We start from the raw sequence: 9,807 nt of genomic DNA, 5'->3' as shown, positions 1-9,807 counted from the left end.
TTGTACCACGGTAACAAAGTTTGAGCTAACTTGTCATTCAAATTCAATGATGCTGAAAGGAGAGTTGATACAGATTTTTTATTTTTTTCTCTTTCTCTTGATTACATAAAGAGATGAAGCAGAGGAGATAAGGCATTAGTTTGATTTGAGATGGTTAGGAGTGTGTCGCACAACTCAACTCAAAGGTTTGGGGCCCAGGTAGGTACGACCCTCCCCCCCGACTTGACCCACTAAATAGAACAAATGAAACACAGTGATCTTTGGTGTAGGCCAGCCAATATATATGTACCACTGAAGTGGAAAGTCGTATATGCATTTGTTAATTCAGACGAGACACGACAAACCATATGCTTCCAACACAAACCAAATTCAATTTTCTTGCTGGGTCTCTGGGTGGTCCCTTTTTCTCTTGATTTCATTTCTTTCTTTACCATCCACATTACATTCTCTTGAGTCTTGTCCAAAAACAAAACCATCTTTTTCTCTTCTAAATACCCAATATTTCTTGATCGATGCAGCACACAGGCCATGGATATGGATAAGCATTGAACAGCCATTAGAATGAAAACAAGACAGCATTCAATAATAATCCCATGTCTGGGGTTCACTATTAACCAGACCCTGCCCTTCTTGTCCTTCCTTCCAGTTGATACTTGACCATCCCCTCCACACATTTCAAGACCACACACACCGATTAATTAATTAAATCAGTATTATTCCAGTTCTGGGTTCGCTGGCTAAGAAGGCTTATGTTCATTTGATGCTTAATTTGTTGATCATGAAGATTGAAGCTTAATTTTCTCTTTTTGGATCATGGGTTGAAGCGCTGCTAGTGAGTTTTTGGACTCCATTTTCAGAGTGGTGTTATTAAAGTAGGGCGAGAAGTTAAAAGCACCCCAACCAGGCAATGATTCAATCCAAATATAATTCTACGGACGGACCAGCAAGATATATTCGATTGGACCTGGTCCGTCCGTAATAAATTTATATTGGATTATTGAAATAAGGTAGGAATATATGTGTCAATGAATCAGGTTTGGGTTGAAACCAATCTAAATCAAAATGAATTTGAGTAGACTGAACGGTTCAGAATTGAATTGGATCAGTCTAAATTTGTCTAAAACATTCATGAAATTGGATTGGACCTGGTCCATTCATAATGAATTCACATTGAGTTGGATCAGATTAAACCAAATCCAGTCCAATTGACACCCCTAATTCTACCCCTCTCCTCATTAGCTAACATACATGATACATGGAGCAGGGCATACCAGGAAGAAGGAAGCAAAAGGTAGCCCCGGCCTCTTTCCTTGCAAGAATCATTTCCACAAGTTATTATTTTGTTGAGCTAACATTGCTTAGTGGATAAAAATAAAATGTTTCGGTTGTAGTAGATCTACCTGAAAGTTCGAACTCAATAAAACAAAGCAAAAAAGAAATGTTTTTCGAATCGTTATTGACCCGGATGGTCAAACTGTTCAGCCTGGAAATCGTTCAATCAACCGGTTTCATTTCACCCCTGAACAAGAATTTTGTTAAAATTCATTAATTTAGTCAATGACCTACTGAGCCGAGCAGTCAAACCGTCGAGTCATTCAAACCAGAAAATGGTTTTTGGCCATTTTTTTGTTTTAATTAATTTTTTTTTTATTTTTTACTTTTTAAATTGCAATGGATCATTCATTCAAACCAAAGAATCAAACAACTGACCAGTGACAAAAGCGGTTCTGATTCGAGATTGGTTTTTAAAACATTGCTCAAAAACCTTGGTTCATCCCAGTTAGGATTTATTTGATTTGCAATCGGAATCGTAATTGAAATCCTTCGAAATTAGAATCAGAATAATCTATTCCCATAGTCCGTTTGGTTCAAATAGAAATAAAAATGAAAATTAGAATCAATAAGAATGAGATTTCATTCTCAAGAAAAGAGAAGAGAATGACCATTCCTTCAAATGTAGAAATACCATTCCAATACGAATGAGAATGAGATTCCGATTCTTCCCAACCAAACAATAAATTGCCGATTCCGATTTCAATTCCAAACCCCCATATTCCTGCAAACCGAACGGGGCCTTGGTTTCTAGGCCTAGAACGACCCTATTGCAGGAATATCGCAGCACTTATTATTCAATACCCTATGAGGCATACAACAAAAACATCGATGGGATGCCATGATGGGAAACATCAATAGTCACGTATCCATATTTAGTGATATGAGGACCCACGAACACGGGTAATCTCTAGTACACATTCCACATTCTGAATTACAAGTTTCAAGTTTCAACCGCATCAAGTCGTCAATGCAGCTTCTAGATGATTGTGAGTTGTGAGGCGTGAGATAAGAAGCGATTAAGAAACATCTATAGACTATAGATGCTGGATTGTCAAACGCAATCTCTAATTTAGATAATGGGGACGTTCATTTTTCGTAATTTGGACTTTTGGAGAGAAATTGATCAACAGGAAAATTAATCAATTTACTGTATTAATATAGGTTTGACAACAAAATAACTTTCTTTTAGGTTAATAAAATACATATCTCCTAAGTGGATAAAACCCAAAACAAGGTGAATAAGGTTAAGATAATGCTCTGGATGCTAATTACACCTCCAGATTGGAAGAGCTTCATCGATAGTGAGGATATAAGATTCCAATTCAAGGGTCCTAAACGAAGTAAGGTCTTTGGTGGCATCTGATAATCTTGAAAATAAGATCTGAAAGTAAAATTTCCTAAACTTGAAAACAATTTCCACGAGTGTTTAGGGTAAAATAATCATCCAAAGTTCCCAATACCATTATTCAGCAAGGTCATGTTTGATTCACTCTGTGCCTTTTTTTTTCTTTTTTTAATTCTTGTTCATTCAAGGCAAAAGTGGGCAAGAATGAATATCATACGAACGTTTGGTTATAAAATTCTTATCATGTGACTTGTTCGTTTCAGAATGAAAAATCAATCCATAACATAAAAATTAAGTTATCCTGTGGCATGAAAAATAATCATACCCCATATTGTTCATTTTCATTCTTTAAACAAACTTTATGCCAATGGTCATTAATTATCGCCCTAGGTAAACAAAACCACCACTGTTAATGTTTATTGGTGGACTGTGTGAAAATTTATGCCAAAGGGCATTCATCACTGACCATCCACCGGTAAACATCTATGCGACGATATTGGAGACCTAGGTTGGCGGTTTATGACCACTAACACAGTTTTGTTTAAGAATGAAAATAAGTAACATAGGGCACCAACCAGTTTAAAAAGAATTCATTTTTAAGATAAAAATGTTTGGTTCATATCAATATTTTCTCATTCTACCCATTTTTATCCAATCTTGTCCATTTTAGAATTTCATGTTGGATAAGAATAAGAAAGAATGATAGTTGAACCAAATATGGCCTAAGTAGCTTTAGAATTAGATAATGGCTGAACTAACTGAAATACTGAATCAAGCAAATATTTTCGGTATTTCATATTTAGATCTTACTAGTAACTGCCAATTTTGGATGATGATGATGATGAATAAATAAATAATATGTTTTTAAAATTTTTTACATTTTTTTATATTTATATGTTTATAATAACTATTTTTATTTGTCACACTTAATTTTGTTTAATATGATTAATATATGATATTAGAGATGTGTACAAATGTTTTCTATAAAGACCTTACAAATGTGTACAAATGTGTACAAATGTTTTCTACTAATATATGATATTAGAGATGTGTACAAAAATTTTTATTTAATTAAGACACTTAGGGTTGGCACATTTGACCCAAAAGGTATTATTGACTAGTGGTGCAACTTGGGCGGGCCCAGCCTGACCCCGAACCGACCCAACCTGGAATTTTACACAGGTCGGGCTTGGATTTTCGGTCATCGAACTGGGCTCGGGCCCTAGAAGTTGGGCTTTTCTATTTTTTGGGCCAGGCTCAGGCCTAGCCCTTAGGTAGCCCAAACCTGGCCCGAGCCCGGCCCAATTATATACATTTATACATACATACGAGTATATGTAAATTTTGCATACATATTTACATATATATATATATATACATATTTGTATAGATATTTTGCATAGATATTTACATACATACTTAAATATATGTATATATATTTGCGTAAATACATTTATAAATGTATAATTTTAGAATGGGTTCATTGACCAACCCGAGCCCAGCCCAGGCTCGAGCCCAACCCGAATGCATCAAATTACAGGGTGACTTGGGCTCGGATTGGGAAAATTGGTCTTGACCTCGGGCTCGGGCCTTAAGCCCAAATTTTAGGGCCAGGCCTGGGTTGACCATAAACCCAACCCAACCTACCCAACTTGCACCCCTATTATTGACTCACCACCAAATAGAAAAACAAATTCATTTTTTGAGTTGGTTTTAAATGTATTTTATTTATATTATCAATAAAAATAATTATTTTTTATCAAACTTATTTTTATTTAATATGATTAGTTATAATATAGAATTCGATGAAAGAATGAAAATTAATTTCCTAAAATTACATTTTTCTCATTACAATTAGAGAAAGGCTAAATAAGGGTCGAATTGACCCCAACGGGATGTTGACACATGGTGACACCGGAAGCCTTGGCATCAGCTCGGATGTTCCTAACAGCGGTTTTGGCCTGAGGTTCCTCACAATGCTTGAATAAGTCCTAGCCTGGTATCCCAGCTGAGTTGAATGCATCAAGAAGCACATTTTGCTGAGCAAGTCCAACATCAAAAGAAATACACTCGATCTGCACCACATGTACTTAATGACAACCACCTAGTGATGCAATCATCCAATTTGTCCACTCTGTTAGATAGTGGGTCTCGGGCTTTCTCCACATACATTTGAACATGTCACTCGAACCACCTACACGTGTCTCATAAGATTCATCGCTCATCATCACCACCGACACCGTATGTTGCCATAATCTATATAAAGGTAAATTCTAAAGCTTGATAGGTAAATTGCATTTATTACCTTTAATTTATATCGAAAAACTTGATAGATAAATTGCCAAATCCAAGCTAGGATATTACTTGTGCTATCTTGGTCTCTCTTACTTAGTTCTACCTCGCAGGTTTTCACCTCTAATTCAGACCGTCATAATCCGAGGAAACCCTACAAACTCAGTATCCTTATTTAATAACTTTAGCATCTATTTGGCATCGATGTTGTTGCTCCAAAAAATGGTGATACATCAATATTACATTAAAAAAAATGGTTTTCTAGGAAACATCTATTTGTTTGGAATTGTTTTTCCATAAAAAACGGTATTCTAAGTCACGTCTTAAAAATCAGGAATGTGTGGCTTAGAGCAATGCCGAATTTAGTATTTCCTGGAGTTGTAACTTGTTGTTGCCAACAGGGACAAGAGGTGACAATGACAGGGACATGACATGGCACTAGATAATAGGTATCAGTGCTGAAAACGTTTCTTGAAGCATCCGTACCAAATAGAAAACGTTGTTGTTGCTCCAAAAAACGTCTTACCTAACAACAACATTTTCAAACAAAAAAAAGAAGACATTCCTTTCTCATAAAACGGTACTTCCAACCCACACATCAACAGAAAATAGTGTTGTATCCACAGCATCGATGCCAAACATATACTTAATGATCAACAGCCAGACTTGTTCATGGGCTAGGCCGGGCCGGGCTTTCACTTGTCATTAAGGGAAATATGATAGGCCCGAGCCCGAGCCCAGCCCGACCTAATAAAAAAAAAAACAATTTTCCCTATTCAAATTAGAATTAAAAATTCAGATAGTTTTTTTTCCTATTTAAATGAACAATGGGCCTACAAGATGGTTTTTTTCCCCTCTTTTATATTTTAAAACACAGTTTTACATTCTTAAATAAAAAAAATTATTCAAATGGACATAATCGCATTACTCACTTTAAGTCTAATATTAGGCCGAACCGGGCCGGGCTATTTTGACAAAACCTGAGCCTGTCTCGAATTTATTGTGGGCCGGGCTTTTTGGCCCGAATTTAAGCCCACGGGCCTATAACTACGTTCAAGCCCGTTCAGGGGCCGGGCCGGCCTATCGGGCCACCTGGCCCATGAACAGGTCTATCTACAGCTAAATTCATAAATTGCCAGATTTTAGTAAAGCAAAAAATTCAGCACTCTCATTCACACGTGCTTATTCAAGTGATGTTACGCCACCTATCCCAAAATACGAGGGCCTAGAGGTGTAAAACGGGCCATGCCGCCCTCTCCAGGGATAACTTGGGGGGTCGGCCCGGCATGGCCCACGACCCAAGCTTGTGTCATGCCGTGGTCCAAGCTGGCCCGTGGGCTGAGCCTTGGGCCAAGCCGGGCCGTGCACCGGGCCAAAGCTATTTATTTAAACTAATTGACAAAAAACTTAAAATTTTAATTTTATATGAATTTTGATGTATAAAATTACTTATATATACAATAATTAAATAAATTAGTATAATAAAATTAAAAACTTATTTATTTTATTAATATATTATATAATATATATTATTATATAATTATAATTTATATAATATAAATATATATATAATAATATATGGCCATGTCAGGCCGTGCCGAGCTGGGCTGCAGGTTGGGCCGTGCCAACATGTGAACCTTGGGTAATACTGCCCGTTCAATCGTGCCGTGCCAACCTGGTCCATGGACCTAAAACACCAGGCCTAACACGGACCATGGACCAACATGCCAGGCCAGTCCAAATTCATACCGGGCGACGGGCGATACGACCCGATTTACCCCTCTATAATGCCTATCGTCTCACGTCGGGTATCGGAGATGGAACCTTAACGATCTCCGTCTCCTAATTCTTTCGGTTAAGTGGTTATGATATGAATTGCCTTTTAAAGAGAGACGGAAATAACGGAAGTCGTTACTGTCATCTACGCTTCTACAGGTGCGGTGGCGTTATGCTTGAGCCTTTGAGGGAGAATACCAACATGAACAGACCGTGAGACCGGAGAAATAGAGGATCCGAACTATTTACGTTTATTTATTATTAATTAAAACTCAACCTAATACAATAATAAATAATAATTGGTATATAAAAGACTATGGAGCCAGTATAGAGCATACACATCTCTAACTTACCTTACCTACCCTGTGTTCGGTGACTGGGTCTGTCTCTAGGGAAGAGCAGCCGAGCAGCAGCAGGAGAAGAAGAGAAGCTTCGTGACGCCAACGAGCAACGTCCCTTCGCCGTCATTCTCTCGAAAGATTGGGGACATTTCAGAAGTCCCCCTCCTTTATAACAACGCTGGATCACACCGCTTCCTTCACTCCTCTCTCTTTCCCTCTCCTCTCTCTCTCTCTCTCTCCCTGTTTCCTGAAGCTTGTCAGATTTTTGTCTAGATGGTGAGCTGTATCTGTTTGTAGTATAATATATCGAGAAAGGAAGATCAACAAACCCAAGACGGGCTTCCCTGCCTCTCTCTTTCTTCTGCTGTTTCTTTTTTCTCTCTGCCTATCTCTGTCTCTTCCGGTCTCGCTCGCTTGTTCGACATGGGCTTTCCGGTGGGTTATTCCGAGCTTTTCCTTCCAAAGCTTCTTATTCACACGCTTTCGTTTCTGGGTTTTATCAGAAAGCTCATCTCCTGGTTTTTCCGCTTTCTGGGGCTGGGGGATTTTCTCGAATCCGACATTGTTTGGCCGGACCGTCCGGCCCACGTCCCCGAATTTCATTCCGTGTCGGCCGTTCTCATCCGTGAAATCCTTCCCGTGGTCAAGTTCCAGGACCTGGTATCAAGCGACGGGGATACACCGGACAGCTGCGCCGTCTGCCTTTACGAGTTCGAGGGGAAGGAAGAAATTAGGCGGCTGACCAACTGCCGACACATTTTCCACCGGAACTGTTTGGACCGCTGGATGGATCATGACCAGAAGACTTGCCCCCTTTGTAGGACTCCATTTATACCGGACGAGATGCAGGAGGCGTTCAACGAGCGGCTTTGGGCTGCTTCTGGGGTTCCTGATTTCTATGGCGACTACTCGTACTCGTCGGTTTCCGCTTTGTAGCTCTTTCTAGGCCAGTAGGCCTCCTGGTCTCTGAAAACGAGGAAATATGGGAGGGATTTTGTTTTGTTTTGTTTTGTTTTTGCTGGGTGGCAACTGAATATGTATATACGCGTACATATAGATGAACCAAAAAAAAAAGTGAAAAATGCTTAAAAAGGATTTTTGTATAGCTTTTTATGAACTTGAAATTGGGGTCTCGTAAAAATATCTCTCTTCCTTCGTTTCTTTCCTTCTTTTTCTCTTCTAGCTAGACTTCAATGGCACAAATTTCTAGTTTTGGCCGGAAACTAGTGCTACTCTGGCCGTCGGAGGGGATGCCAGATCAAAGAGCAGGGAGTGAGGAATCAGGAGAAGCACAAAATAATGAAAATGGGAGCTAAAGAGATATTTGATCTGTTTAATTTAATCCAATGGCAATAAATTGGGCCCTGTCCCCTGTTTCTGCAAATACCCTCTTTTCTTTTTTCTTGATTTGAAACTTTTGAATGTTTCCCGAGATGGGTTTCGATTTTGAGATCAAGGAGATGTGTTTCTAGTCCAGTATTAATCATTAATGTTCCTATCTTAACTCTTGTCCTTTTTCCTTTTATCATTTTTCCTGCTGAAATCTTTCATTTCCACTGAGTTCCAGAACTGAGCTCTGATCTAGGCTTTCAATTCAAGGCAGACTAGGCCATGTGCTCGAAAGCCATTATTTTCTCCTTTGTACGCTCTGCAGGTCAGCAGCTGAATCATCCCAGAACTGATTTTCAGTCTCAGGTTCAGGAGTCTTTATTTCAATATTTTTAAACGGCCATCTCTTTCTTCATTTCTAACCTTGTTATTTCTTTGAGAAATGTTTTTAAATGACCTATCCCAGATCAAACACAAGAAGGGAACTAAGACCAGGGCCTGACTCCTGAGGTCGGCCCAGCTTTGTCGTTGTCTGCACTCTGCAATGAACTCAATCCATGGATTAGTATCAAAGGTAAACCTTTTCATATATGTAAGGGATGTAAACCTGTATATTTCTAATCCGTTTTGGATGGTGATCTACTGTTCTTAGCATAGAAATTACATTGTGGGTAGCATCTGAAATTCCAATTCCAAACACTCGCTGTGCAGAGAAGACCTGAATTGGAAATTTATTGAATGGGAAACCAACTTTAGAATAGACACTTGGGGGAGCTAACTTTGAAGTTAAAACATATAAAGAAGAAACTCATTTAGATTAATGTCATATCTTCAACTATGGACGTTATAGGTATAATCTGATCGTGTGTTTCTTCTGCGGGCTTGTTCCTTTTGGCTACTTATGATAATAGAGTTATAAGAAGTCACGAAAGAGGGAGTAAAGTTTAGAAAAATGCAATTAATCTGTATGAAAAAAAGACAAAACGAAATTAATGTTGTAGAATTAGATAAGAAATAGATCTTAACCCTAACAAACAACTAGTATATAAGTATTATTACTACAAACATCGAGTCCAACTTTGAATCTAACTCTACCTAACTATACTAAATCAATTAATATTGTAGGAGTTGGAGCTAATTAAACCCTTCATCTTGATTATTGTCTCTTTGAGGGTAAACCAACCTTGAGTTTCAAATTCCGATTTCCCAAAACAGCATTGCTATTAATAGCAAGAAGCAAGCCGTCACCCAAGATTCACCCAAAATCTCACATTCGAACTACCCAGTACCCACTCATCAAACGCAAAATGGATATTTGAGAGTCTAACTATGGAACCATTTTTATTCACCAAAGGCTCTCTTCTGTAAAAGACAAATTGTTTCCTGTTT

The 9,807-nt window shown here is 38.3% G+C and overlaps 1 pseudogene; it reads left to right on the top strand.

Annotated features, from left to right (window-relative positions):
- The first annotated feature begins 7,080 nt into the window (after positions 1-7,080).
- Positions 7,081-8,230, top strand: LOC104610658 (brassinosteroid-responsive RING protein 1 pseudogene; annotated as a pseudogene).
- Positions 8,231-9,807: the final 1,577 nt, after the last annotated feature.

This window comes from Nelumbo nucifera, chromosome 6, assembly GCF_055504915.1.
Source record: "Nelumbo nucifera cultivar China Antique chromosome 6, China Antique-T2T, whole genome shotgun sequence".
Classification (NCBI taxonomy): Eukaryota; Viridiplantae; Streptophyta; class Magnoliopsida; order Proteales; family Nelumbonaceae; genus Nelumbo; species Nelumbo nucifera.
The sequence above is the reverse complement of the archived record's forward strand: the minus strand, read 5'-3'. Positions and strand labels throughout refer to the sequence as shown.